Source organism: Pongo pygmaeus, chromosome 6 (assembly GCF_028885625.2).
Source record: "Pongo pygmaeus isolate AG05252 chromosome 6, NHGRI_mPonPyg2-v2.0_pri, whole genome shotgun sequence".
In the NCBI taxonomy this organism is placed as follows: Eukaryota; Metazoa; Chordata; class Mammalia; order Primates; family Hominidae; genus Pongo; species Pongo pygmaeus.
The window spans coordinates 144999834-145013266 of NC_072379.2; the positions used below are offsets into that span (position 1 = coordinate 144999834).

Sequence of the window (13433 nt, forward strand, 5' to 3'; positions counted from 1 at the left end):
CAGCAGTCTATCAAAGAGAAAGTTTTACCATGTACCAGGATATCAATGGATGCTTTAAAAGTGGAAATATGTGGTTAAAACGGAAAGAAACCAAAATATTCTTCTGTAATATACTAGGGATTGTGGAGCTGAAGAAGATGAAAGGGCAGGGGACACTCTACCCTTCCCTCCGCTTGCCTGATGGCAGGACGGCACTTTACAAAGACAACAGGTCTTCCTGCCTCCTCTCTGCCTTTCCCACCTAAAGACAGGACTTGCAGGGTTTGCTTATAAGCTCATAGACAAAAGCGCCAGAGACTTTCCTCTTCCCGTAGATTTACCTTCCGACATTTTCCCACCTTTTGGAAACCTGAAGATGCTCTCTTGTCACTATAGGATTTATGAGTCTTTGTTAAAATACTATTTAAGCAAGGCCCCTAAGCCACTGCCTTGAGAAAGAAATCCACTTGAACTGAGAAGCCTTTCCTGTATGATGGGTACAGCAATGACTCAATAAACTTTTTTTTTTTTTTTTTTTGACATGGAGTCTTCCTCTGTTGCCCAGCCTGGAGTGCAGAGGCACGATCTTGGCTCACTGCAACCTCTGCCTCCCAGGTCCAAGCGATTCTCCTGCCTCAGCCTCTTGAGTAGCTGGGATTACAGGCGCCTGCCACCACACCTGGCTACTTTCTGTATTTTTAGTAGAGATGGGGTTTCACCATGTTGTCCAGTCTGGTCTCAAACTCCTGACCTCAGGTGATTCACCTGTCTCAGCCTCCCAAATTGCTAGGATTACAGGCATGAGCCACAGTACCCAGCCAAACTTCTGCTGACTTTTATTTTTAGGAGGCTATTTCACCTAAGAACCTATGAGGGAAAGAAAATAAAATATATTTTCTCCCCTAGAAAACACAGAATCAGTCTTAGAGTTGTGTGTGTGTGGCTGTGTGTGTATGTCTGTGTGTGTGCTGTGAAATATGCCCATTTAGTAGCTTTTATAACCATAATCATTTTTCTTAATGTTAAATGACTCTTTTGGGAATTAATATCTCTAGTAGTAAAAAAAAAATAATTTCACCAATATGTCATTTTCTGTTAACTTTTTAAGTAAAATGTAGTAATTTCTATTTTAAGAAGCGTGTGTGAATACTCTCCCTTTCATCTCTGTATTACTCTGCCTATCTATGTCTTTAAAAAATAAATAAATAAAAATAAAAAACAAAAAACAGGGTCTCACACTGTTGCTCAGGCTGGAGTGCAGTGGTGCGATCATGGCTCACTGCAGCTGTGACTTCCCGGGCTCAAGTGATCCTCCCACCTCAGCATCCCAGGTAGCTGGGACTACAGGTGCGTGCCACCATGCTCAGTTAATTTTTGCATTTTTTGTAGAGATGGTGTCTCATTATGTTACCCAGGCTGGTCTTGAACTCCTGGGCTCAAGCGATCCTGAAACCTTGGCCTCCCAGAGTGCTGGGATTATAGGCATGAGCCACCACTAGGTCTACTTTAAAAGAACTGCTTAACTGAGTTTTTCAAGTAAAAATGAAAGAAAGCAGCTGGGTGTGGTGGCTCATGCCTGTAATCCCAGCATTTTGGGAGGCCGAGGAGGGTGGATCACTTGAGGTCAGGAGGTCAAGACCAGCCAGGCCAACATGGCAAAAACCCACGCCTTCTAAAAATACAAAAAATTAGCCAGGTGTGGTGGCGAGTGCCTGTAATCCCAACTACTCAGGGGGCTGAGGCAGGAGAATCAATTAAACCATGAGGCGGAGGTTGCAGTGAGCCGAGATCACACCACTGCCCTCCAGCCTGGGCGACAGAGCAACACTCTGTCTCAAAAAGAAAAAAAAAAAGAATGCTAATTAATCACATGAAAGCATAAGAAAATATATAATATTCAGCAGTAAAGATGCATATACTTGGGAGGTTGAGGCTGGAGAACTGCTTGAACCCAGGAAGTAGAGGTTTCAGTGAGCTGAGATGGCACCACTGCACTCCAGCCTGCCAAACTGCATCTCAAAAAAAAAAAAAAAAAAAAAACTTGAGGCCTGGCCTCGTGCTCCCCTCCCATTCCCCCTTCCGTGGGTCCAAGCTGCCTTGGCTGAGGAGGGGGCTGAGGAGGTGTGAGCCCCTGCCAGGAACCCCCTGCCCAGACCATGTACTTGGCCCACAGGCCCCTGATGTCTGCGTCCAGCGAGGCCTCCGGTGGCATCAGCATGTTTGTGTGGAGGAACGTGGAACCTTGCTCTGTGGCTGTGTTCTCCTGGTACTCTGTCCCCTTCCTGATCCCTCCCTGCAGCCGCGTGAGGCCCAGCAAACTGCCAGTCACTCAGTGGCCTCCAACCAGAGCAAAGAACCTGCCAAGTCAGCAGCTGTTGTTCCCGAGTGTCCACCAGGCGGGACAGGGAGTGCTGACCCTGGGCGGCCCCCTGGAGCCACCTGCCCTGAAAGCCCAGGGCCCAGAACCCCACACACTTGGGGGGTGGTGGAACCTGGTAAAAGCCCACCTCCCACCATGGAGGAGGAGCCCTTGGCCCCTCAGGGGAGTCCCTGCTGGACAGTGAGACAGAGAATGACCACGATGATGCTTTCCTCTCCGTCATGTCTCCTGACACCCAGTTGCCTCTACCACTCAGATGATGTCAGGCCCAGTCCCTCGGCGCCCTGCGCAAGGAACAGGACTCATCTTCTGAGAAGGATGGACGCAGCCCCAACAAATGGGACAAGGACCACATCCGGTGGCCCATGAGTGGCGGTCATGATCTTCAGCAAGCGGCACTAGGCCCTGGCAGGGTGCACCAGGGTCACCCCAACCAGGATAACCGGACCGTCAGCCAGATCCTGAGTGAGCGGTGGTACATCCTGGGGCCCAATGAGACGCAGAAGTACCACGACCTGGCCTTCCAGGTGAAGGTGGCCCACTTGCAACAAGGACCGAAAGAAGTTCAGCTCAGAGGCCAAGCCCACAAGCCAGGGGCTAGCAGGAGCGTACAAGGGCTCGTGGGAGCAGAGCATATCAGAGACGGGCACTGCCACTGCCCCTGGGGTGTCCTCTGAACTCCTGTCAGTTGCAGCCCAGACACTCCAGAGTTCGGATACCAAGGAGCAGCTTCTGTGGGGCAGAATGGCTGCACACAGTCAGGGAACCTGGCTCAGCCTGGCCCAAGCCTTCTCCCACAGCGGGGTACACAGCCTGGATGGCAGGGAAATAGACCGTCAGGCACTACAGGAACTGACACAGGTGGTGTCTGGCACTGCATCATACTCTGGCCCAAAGCCTTCTACTCAGTATGGAGCTCCAGGCCACTTTGCAGCCCCTGGTGAGGGAGGTGACCAGTGGGCAGCCCTGCTGCTGCCCACCTGAGCTGCTCATTCCCAGCACATGGCCAGTGAGGACATAGCGAGTGACGAGGAGCACATGGTCATCCATGAGGAGGAGGGGGTGATGATGTCAGTCATTGCTGATGACAGCTTTAGCACCACTGACACTGATCTCAAGTTCAAGGAGTGGGTGACCGACTGAGAGTGGGGACGGCTCTGGGGAGGAGCCAGAGGGCAACAAGGGCTTTGGTGGGAAGGTATTTGTACCTGTCATTCCTTCCTCCTTTACTCCTGCCGCCCCTTGCTGGATCCTGAGCCCCCAGAGTCCCCTGATCCACCTGCAGTTTTTGGCAAAGTCTATGGTCCCACCCCATCCTCCTCCTACACATACTCGGATGCTTCCTCCTCAACCTTGGCACCCACCTCCTTCTTACTGGGCCCAGGAGCCTTCAAAGCCCAGGAGTCTGGTCAGGGCAGCAGAGCGGGCCCCCTACAGCCCCTACCCCTGGGCATGGGGGCCCAGGCACGCCTTCCAAGGCGACCTGTTTCCTCCCAATGGATCCTGCCGCCTTCTGGTGCAAGAAACCTGAAAGTGTGGGCGACCTGGAGCTACCAGGCCCCTCAGTCATCGCGGTCCCTCCCAACACTAAGGCTTTCCTAGGCAGGAGCTGGGCTGAGCCACCCGGGGGGGCAGAGCCTGAAGAGGAGAAACTGACTGGGCTTTGGTAGATCGGGGCAGAGGGAACCCCACGGACAGGGATCCCGCACTGGAGGACCCCACCATGCCCAAATACAAGATGAGAAGATGCTCCAGCTGCAGCCCAAAGCCCAACACCCCCAAGTGTGCCAGGTGTGATGGGGACAGCTTCCCCTTTGCCTGTACAGGTGGAGAAGCCGAGGACGGGCTCAGGGAACCGGAGACCGAGAAGGCGCTGTCCTCTTCACTGCACGCGCCCTGGACCAGTGCCGGCCCTGATCATGCAGCTCTTCCAGGCCCACTGCTGCTTCCTGTCCACTAGGCCACAGCCGCCCTCCAGGCCCACTATGCACACATCTTCCCCTCCAAGGTTTGTTCTGCCCCTGCCTTGACTCCCAGCCCTGCGGGGGTCCTGACCCCACCTCACCTGGCTCAGAATCTGACGCTGCCCTGGCTGCCCCACCACTGCCTCTGCCCGAGAGTCACGTGAGGCTGAGAGTAGGGGCATGGGCAGCAATGGTGCCAGTTGGGGGGTGGTCCAGTGGGAGGAGCCTCAGCCTCGCGGGCTGCTCCATGGGACTGATGACTGCATGATCTTCTGGGCACCTCACGGATCTTCAACTGCAGGTGAAACGGATGCTGGTGGTGGGTGCAGGGCCGCTGGGAGCCGCTACATGGGTCCCAGAGGCTGGACTGGGGCAGGTGCCAACTGAAGCTGCTGGGGCAGCATGGGCAGGATGTTCTGCACACAAACCTTGGAGAAGATGATGTGTGCATAGCGGGTCCACTGCTGCTGCCCCTGCCCTGACTCCCAGCCCTGCCTGACCCCACCTCACCCTGCTCAGGCTCTGGCGCAACCCTGGCTGCCCTGCCACTGCCTCTGCCCCAGAGTTGGGGCCTCGACAGCCTGGCTGGAAGGGGACACCCCAGCCCTGCCTCAACACCTGGGTCTCTCCGTAACTACCACAGGCAGGTGGACGACCCCAAAGAAGATCCCAGGACTCACAGTACCCCGAGAACACGGACAGTATGTGGGGGTAGCAATGGAGGGCAGGATGGTTATCTTCTCCCGGGTAAAGCCATTTAATCCTTTCAGTTTGGGACGGAATAAGGCCTGCTTCTCTTTTTTTATTATTTTTTTTTTGAGACGGAGTCTTGCTCTGTCGCCCAGGCTGGAGTGCAGTGGTGCGATCTTGGCTCACTGCAACCTCTTCCTGCCGGGTTCACGCCATTCTCCTGCCTCAGCCTTCCGGGTAGCTGGGATTACAGGTGCACGCTGCCACGTCCGGCGAATTTTTGTATTTTTAGTACAGACGGGGCTTCACCATCTTGGCCAGGCTGATTTTGATCTCCTGACATCGTGATCCGCCTGCCTCCATCTCCCAAAGTGCTGGGATTACAGGCATGAGCCACCATGCCTGGCCAAGGCCTGCTCCTCTTATATATACCCCCTACCCCTGCAGCTGTGCCGGGGGAAAGCTGAGCAGTTTCCCTCCTCCGAGCCCCTGTACATACCATGAAGTGTGGGACCTTCAGAGCTTTTCACTTTTTGGAAAATAGCTCCTGCTGGGGCTACAAGATGGAGTGTGAAGAGGGCCTTGGGCCACAGGGAGGCGCCTGTGGAATAGGGGGAGTTCATGCACCCCTTCTTTCCCCAGAGGGGCTGGACTCAGGTGAGTATGGGAGTGGGGGCTCCTGCACTTCGACACAGGCAGCGGGAGGGTTTTCTCCCCATTCCCTCTGCACTCCCAACTTGAGTTGTACTTTTTTTTTTTTTTTTTAATTATTATTATTATTATTATTATACTTTAGGTTTTATGGTACATGTGCGCAATGTGCAGGTAAGTTACATATGTATACATGTGCCATGCTGGTGCGCTGCACCCACCAACTCGTCATCTAGCATTAGGTATATCTCCCAATGCTATCCCTCCCCCCTCCCCCCACCCCACAACAGTCCCCGAAGTGTGATGTTCCCCTTCCTGTGTCCATGTGTTCTCATTGTTCAATTCCCACCTATGAGTGAGAATATGCGGTGTTTGGTTTTTTGTTCTTGCGATAGTTTACTGAGAATGATGATTTCCAATTTCATCCATGTCCCTACAAAGGACATGAACTCATCATTTTTTATGGCTGCATAGTATTACTTTTTAAGAAAGTGATTCACCCTGCCTTTGCCCCCTTCCCCAGAACAGAACACGCTGATCATGAGCGATATTTCTTATTGTGCCAAAAAGTTGCCATGACCGTCATTAAACCTGTTTAACACCAAATAATAAGGAAAATAAAATAAAAAATTCGGGCTTGGTGCAGAAACTCACTCCAAATAAATTACCTACCAAAATATTTATATAATGGTGGAAATATTTCAAAATTCCATATTTTGGGATTTATACAAAAAAGATAAAACAATTAGAGGCCAAGAGGCTGCCGGAAGGGAAAAACGGAGCCTGGAAAGGCCATTGTGAGGAATGAGGCCCATGGGCCCGAAGAGGCCACTGGCAGGCGGGAGCTGGGCTTGCCGAAGCGGCCGAGAGGCAGGAGCTTTGGACTGGGGAGGCCGCAGTGAGGCGAGAGCTAGCTGGGCGTGGAGAGTCCGCTGTGAGGCCGAGGCCGGGCCCGTGCAGGCCTTCGGGAGGCAGGAGGCCGGGCCTGCAAAGGCCGACTGGAGGTCAAGTTCTGGGCCTGAAGAGGTCGCCGGAAGTCAAAAGCAGGGCCTGGGAAGGCCGCCGAGAGCCATGAGCTGGGCTGGGCCGAAAGAGGCCACTGGGAGGCAGGAGGAGCTGGGCCTGGAGAGGCTGACTCGAGGAAGTTTTGCACCTGGAGAGGCCGCCGAGAGGACGGAGCTGGGCCCGGGGAGGCTGACTTGCAGCTCTTCCAGGCCCACTTCCAGGCCAACTTGAGGATGACCTGGGCCTGCAGAGGCCGCCGGGAGGCCAGAGCTGGCCCTGGAGAGACCGACTCAAGGGCAGTCTGGGCCTGCAGAGGCCGCCAGGAGGAAGAGCTGGGCCTGGAAAGGCCGACTGGAGGAAGTCCAGGCCCTGGAGCGGATGCAAAGGAGCAAACGCTAGGCCGTGAAACGCCGCCGTGATGTCCCAGCTTGGCCTCCGGGAGGCAGGAGCTGGGCCTGCGGAGGCCACCCAGAGGCGGGAGCCTGGCCCGAGTAGGCCACGGCGCCAGGCAAGAGGTGGGCCTGGAGGGCCCACTGTGAGGTAGAGGCCAGGCCTCTAGAGGCCGACAGGAGACAGGAGCTGGCCCCAGAGGGGCCCTCGTCAAGGACGCGTTGCGCCTGGAGAGGCTGCCGGGAGGCCAGAGCTGGGCCTGGAGAGGCCGACTTCAGGACGACTTGGGCCTGCAGAGGCCACCGGGAGGCCCAAGCTGGGCCTAGAGGAGCCCACCGACCGGAGGCCGTTTGGGGCCTGGAGACGCCGTCGGAGGGCAGGAGCTGAGCCTGGAGAGGCCACTGTGAGGCCTGAGCTGGGACTGGGGAGCTTGGCTTCAGGAAGTTGTGGGCCTACCAGGGCCGCCGGGAGCTGGGCGGGAGCTGAGTCCAAAGAGGTTGTTGGGAGGCCAGAGTCGGGCCTGGAGACGCAGCCGGGAGGAAGAACTGGGCCCAGAGAGGACGCCGGGAGGCTGCAAGTGGGTCTGGAGAGGCCGACTTGAGGAGGCCCAGCCTCTGCCTCCCACATGGCGGTCTCTGCAGGCCCAGCCTCTGCCTCCTGCATGGCGGCCTCTGCAGGCCCAGCTGTTCCTCCTGGCTGTGTCTCCCGGCCCAGCTCCTGCCTCCCAGCAAGCAAGCTCTTTTGGCTCAGCTCCCACGGGCGTTTGTAGGCCCCGAAGTTTCTGCAGCCAAGCTCTTCAGGCCCACGTCCTGCCTCCCGGTGGCCTGTGCAGGCCCAGCTCTGGCTGGAGAAGAGCCTCTGCAGGCCCCACTGTTGCCTCCCAGGGGCCTCTCCAGGCCCAGCTCTCACCCCACGGCGGCCTCCCGGGACCAAGTCCCTGCCTGCCTCCCGGCAGCCCGCGTGCAGCCCAGCTCCTCCCTCACGGTGGAGTGTTCAGGCACAACTCATGCCTCTGGCACCCTGCCCAGAGGTGTGACCCCCTGCCTCACACTGGCCTCTCTCACGCTGAGAGAGGTCCTCCGTCACGCTGGCCTGTTGAGGCCCAGCTCATGACTCTGGTGGCCTCTCCAGGCCCAGCCCCTGCCTCGTGGAGGCCCTCCGGAGGCCAAGCTCATGCATCACGGCGGCCTCTCCCCGCCTGGCGTTTGCTCCTTTGCATGCACTCTAGGCCCTGCACTTCCTCCAGTCGGCCTCTCCAGGCCCAGCTCTTCCTCCCGGCAGCCTCTGCAGGACCAGACTGTCGTCAAGTCAGCCGGTCCAGGGCCAGCTCCTGCCTCCTGGCGGCCTCTGCAGGCCCGGGGTGGCCAACTTGAGGACGACGTGGGCCTGTAGAGGCCGCTGGGAGGAAGAGCTGGGCCTGGAGAAGCCAACTGGAGGAAGTGCAGAGCCTGGAGCGCATGCAAAGGAGCAAACGCCAGGCCGGGAGAGGCCGCCGTGACGCATGAGCTTGGCCTCCAGAGGGCCTCCGCGAGGTAGGAGCTGGGCCTGCGGAGGCCGCCCCGAGGCGGGAGCCTGGCCCGAGGAGGCCACGGCGAGGCAAGAGGTGGGCCTGGAGGGCCCACTGTTGAGGTAGAGGCTGGGCCTCTAGAGGCCGCCAGCCAACAGGCAGTGGCTGGGCCTGGAGAGGCCACCAGAGTCATGAGCTGGGCCTCAACAGGCCAGCGTGAGGGAGGACCTCTCTCAGCGTGAGAGGTACATATTATTACACTGTAATATATAATAAAATAATTATAGAACTCACCATAATGTGGAATCAGTGGGCGTGTTAAGCTTGTTTTCCTGCAACTAGATGGTCCCACCTGAGTGTGATGGGAGAAAGTGACAGATCAATAGGTATTAGATTCTCATAAGGACAGCGCAAACTAGATCCCTCACGTGCACGGTTCACAACAGGGTGCGTTCTCCTATGAGAATCTAATGCTGCTGCTGATCTGAGAAGGTGGAGCTCAGGCGGGAATGTGAGCAAAGGGGAGTGGCTGTAAATACAGATGAAGCTTCCCTCACTCCCTCACTCGACACCACTCACCTCCTGCTGTGTGGCTCCTTATGGCTCCATGGCTCAGGGGTTGGGGACCCCTGCTCAAATGCATCCAGAACAACCCTTCCCACACCAGTCTTCATAGTGGTCAAGTGCAGCAACCACTTAGCTCCCAAGGCATGTGCCTCAGCTGGCATTTTGTCACAATCAACAGTAAGTGGTAGCTTGAGTCATTGTGAGGTCACTTCCTGGAAATCACCAGCATCCCATTTCCCACTGGCAAAGAGCTCAGCACTACCCCCTGGGAAACCAAACCTATGCCCAAATCCCATCTGTGTGGGTTTATCTCCTGGGACCCTTCCTAGCATATTAGTCAGAGTCCAATCAGGAAGCATAAACCACTCAAAAGTTTAAAGTGGTAAAATTTAATACAGAGAATTATTCATTATAACAGGTGAACAGCATAATGAGAGATTGGCTAGCACAAAGTAAAGAGAACTCTAGAGAATATAGGACTAGCCCAGGCCAGGCATGGTGGCTCACGCCTGAAATTCCAGCAATTTGAGAAGCTAATGCAGGAGGATTGCTTAAGGCCAGGAGCTAGAGACCGGTCTGGACAACACGGTGAGACCCTGTCTCTATCCAAAAAAAGAAAAAAATTAGCTTGGAGTGGTGGTGCACACTTGTAGTCCCAGCTACTCGGAATACTGAAGTTTGAGCCTGGGAGGTCAAGGCTGCAGTGAGGCATGATTATGCCACTACAGTCCAGCCTGGTGACAGAGCAAGACCCTGTCTCAAAGAACAAAACAACAACAACCATTTACAGACAGAAAAGAAATAGAGCTAATAAGCTAAGGAAAGATGTTGAACTGTGACAAGTAAAGTAATATGAGGTATTTTATCTATTTAAAATAATCAAACAAAAAATGAGTTACTAAATTATAATACCCTGTGCTGGCAAAGGTGCAATGAAATGGGCACTTTCTTATACTATCAGGGGTGTTTAAATTGTGTATAAGCCTTCCAGGGTAAAGCTTGTCAATTTTTTAAAATAATAGAGACAGGGTCTCACCATACTGCCATACTGCCTCCTCCAACTCTTGGCCTCAAGCAATCCTCCTGTCTTAGCCTCCCAAAGTGCTAAGATTATAGCTGGGAGGCACCCAAAACCTTGTCAATTTACATCAAGGGTAATGAGAATGTCCATTCACCATGACTCACAGTAATCTTACTTCTGGGGAGACAATTCAATCTAAACAAAAGGTCATCTGTACAAACACAGTAAACATCTGGGAGTAACTGAAGACAGAGTTGGTAAGTGAAATAAGAAACAGTTATAAGAAATTAAACTATGGTATTAATAGGCACCTGGTAAAAGGTCAGTTGATGTTAGCTGCTACTTTTTTGTTGTTTTGAGACAGGGTCTCACTCTGTCACCCAGGCTGGAGTGCAGAGAGGCCTGATCATGACTCACTGCAGTCTCAGCCTCCCTGGGCTCAAGTGATCCTCCCACCTCAGCCTCCCAAGTAGCTGGGACTACAGGAACATGCCACCACACTAGGCTAATTCATGAATTTTTCTGTAGGGATGGTGACTCCCTTTGTTTCCAAGGCCTATCGCAAACTCTTGGCCTCAAGCCATCCTCCTGCCTCAGCCTCCCAAAGTGTTGCGATTACCAGTGTGAGCCACCACACCTGGCCAGCTGCTAGTTGTATCAATATTATTATTATTCCACTCAATTAAAAATTATTATTTTCAAGGCTGTGCAACAGTATGTATCCTACAGGATAATTATAAAAACATATACAGTCGTCCCTCAGCATACAGAATTAGTTCCAGCCCCCCATCTCTGCATATACCAAAATCCACGCTTACTCACGTTTTGCTGTCACCCCTCTGGAATCCACGTATAGGAAAATTCCAAATATTAGTTGGGCACAGTGGCAAGCACCTATAGTCTCAGCCACGTGGGAGGTTGAGATGGGAGGATCGCTTCAGCCTGGAAGGTTGAGGCTGCAGTCAGCTGTGATAGCACTACTACACTCCAGCCTTGGACAACAGAGTGAGACCCTGTCTCAGAAAAAAAACAAAATAAAACAGGTTAGAAATTGTAATGAGGTCTGTTGGGCAAAATTCCATATAAGCAAAGTATAAATTAATAAAGCAAATGGTGATAAATTAGTACGATTGACTTTCTGGAGTTTCTGACAATAAAAGTAAGAAAAATGGAAAACACAAAGACAGAGGGTAAAAAGAGAAATTAGGAAAGCATTCTACATGTTTAACAGGAAGACACTGGCCATGTTCGTGCAGCAGCAGTATGTCATGATATGACATACCTTGGAGAGAAGTTAACAGATGAGGAAGTTGATAAAAATCATCAGAGAAGCAAAATACTGGTAGCGACACTCAAGTAAACCACGAAATTTCCATAACTTATGTCAGCAAAGTGGGAATATTGTACAGTGTGTGTTGAAGTTCCTATACAACATTGTTTATCTGCCTTTCGTTTGTTTGTGAGGAATGTATATACTAAAAGTTCTTCTTGCTGTCAAAGAATATGTGTGAATAAGTCATTTTAACTTATTCTTCTGTTTTTCTTTGATCTTCCTGCCATCATCCCACAGCCTTACTTTAGAAATTTTTTTTTTAGAAAATTGAACAAGTGCTCCTTGTGGTGGCACATACCTCTAGGATGGGAGGCAGGGGTGGAAGGGTCACTTGAGGCCACGAGTTTGACACCAGCCTGGCCAACAAAGTGATACCCCATGTCTACAAAACAATTGAAAACTTAGCCAAGTATCGTCATGTATACCTACAGTCCCAGCTACTCAGGAGGCTCAGGTAGGAGGATCCTTAGCCCAGGAGTTCAAGGCTGCAGCGAGCTGTGATAGCACTACTGTACTCAAGCCTGGGTGACAGGGTGAGACCCCATCTCCTAAAATAAAAAACAAAGAAAAAAAATAGTTCAAGTAGCAAGTAGTATGTGGCTTACTCTGAATATTTCTAAACTAGAAATTCTCAATCTTTTGGGGTCTAACATCCCTTTACATTTTTTAACTTTATTGAAGATCTCTAAGACTATTTCTTTCTGTAGATAATTATATTAAAACTAGAAAATAAGACACAAGTTTTTGAATATTATTCATCACATATTAAAGCCATTACATGTTGATATAATAAAAGATTTTAAAAATATTTAATATTCATTACATATTAATAATAAAACCATTACATGTTGATATAATACTTTTTTTTTTTTTTTTCTTTGAGACTAAGTCTTGTTCTTTTGCCCAGGCTGGAGTGAAGTGGCACAATCTCAGCTCATTGCAACCTCCGCCCCGCAGGTTCAAGCGATTCTCCTACCTCAGCCTCCCAAGTAGCTGGGATTACAGGGGCCCACTACCATGTCCAGCTAATTATTGTATTTTCTTAGTAGAGAAGGAGTTTCGCCATGTTGGCAAGGCTGGTCTTGAACTCTTGACCTCAGGTGATCCACCCGCCTGGGTCTCCCTAAGTGCTGGGATTACAGGTGTGAGCCACCGCGCCCACTCCGATTAATATATGTTTTAAAACACTGATTAGTCAGGCAACAACACCGGGCAATGGGTCTCCTCATTCCCAGCGACGCAAACCCCACTGCACGGCTGAAGGGTTGCAAGGGCTGCAGAGCCAAAAGGCTCTGACTTGAGATTTCATTATTTTACTTGTATTTTTATTTGTATTGTGAGACAGGTCCTGCTCTGTCACCCAGACTGGAGTGCAGCTGTGCACTTACAGCTCACTGCAGCCTCGACCTCTTGGGCTCAAGCCATCTTCCTGCCTCAGCTCCCCAGTAGCTGGCAGTACAGTTGAGTGCCACCACGCCTGGTTATTTTTTTAATTTTTTTGTAGAGTGAGGGGCCTTGCCATGTTGCCCAAGCTGGCCTCAAACTCCTGACCTCAAGAGATCTGCCCACTTCAGCCTCCTGAGTAGCTGAAACTACAAGTACACATCACCATGCCTAGCTACATTTATTTAATTTTGAAAAATATTTTTGTAAAGAGCAGATCTTGCTGTGTTGTCCAGGCTGGTCTTGAACACCTGCCCTTAAAAGATACTCCCACCTCGGCTTACCAAACAGCTGGGACTACAGGCATGAGCCACTGCAATGAGCCTGAAAAGATTTCTTTAATCTAGCATCCCATACTTGGTAGGATTGGGAAAGGCAGTAGTGTTTTTTAAAATTACTTCATAATTTCAGTAACAATCAAACTCAACCTTGACCCCTGCCTTCTCTCACACCCCATATCCAGTCTCTCAGGAAATCCTGTTGACTGTCTTCGACATGTACTA

General features: G+C 52.0%; 2 pseudogenes; one reads left to right on the forward strand and one right to left on the reverse strand.

The window, feature by feature from the left end:
• The first annotated feature begins 2067 nt into the window (after positions 1-2067).
• LOC134739947 (protein capicua homolog) lies at positions 2068-4029 on the forward strand (annotated as a pseudogene).
• A 2173-nt stretch (positions 4030-6202) lies between these two features.
• LOC129040423 (putative uncharacterized protein FLJ44672) lies at positions 6203-8154 on the reverse strand (annotated as a pseudogene).
• Positions 8155-13433: the final 5279 nt, after the last annotated feature.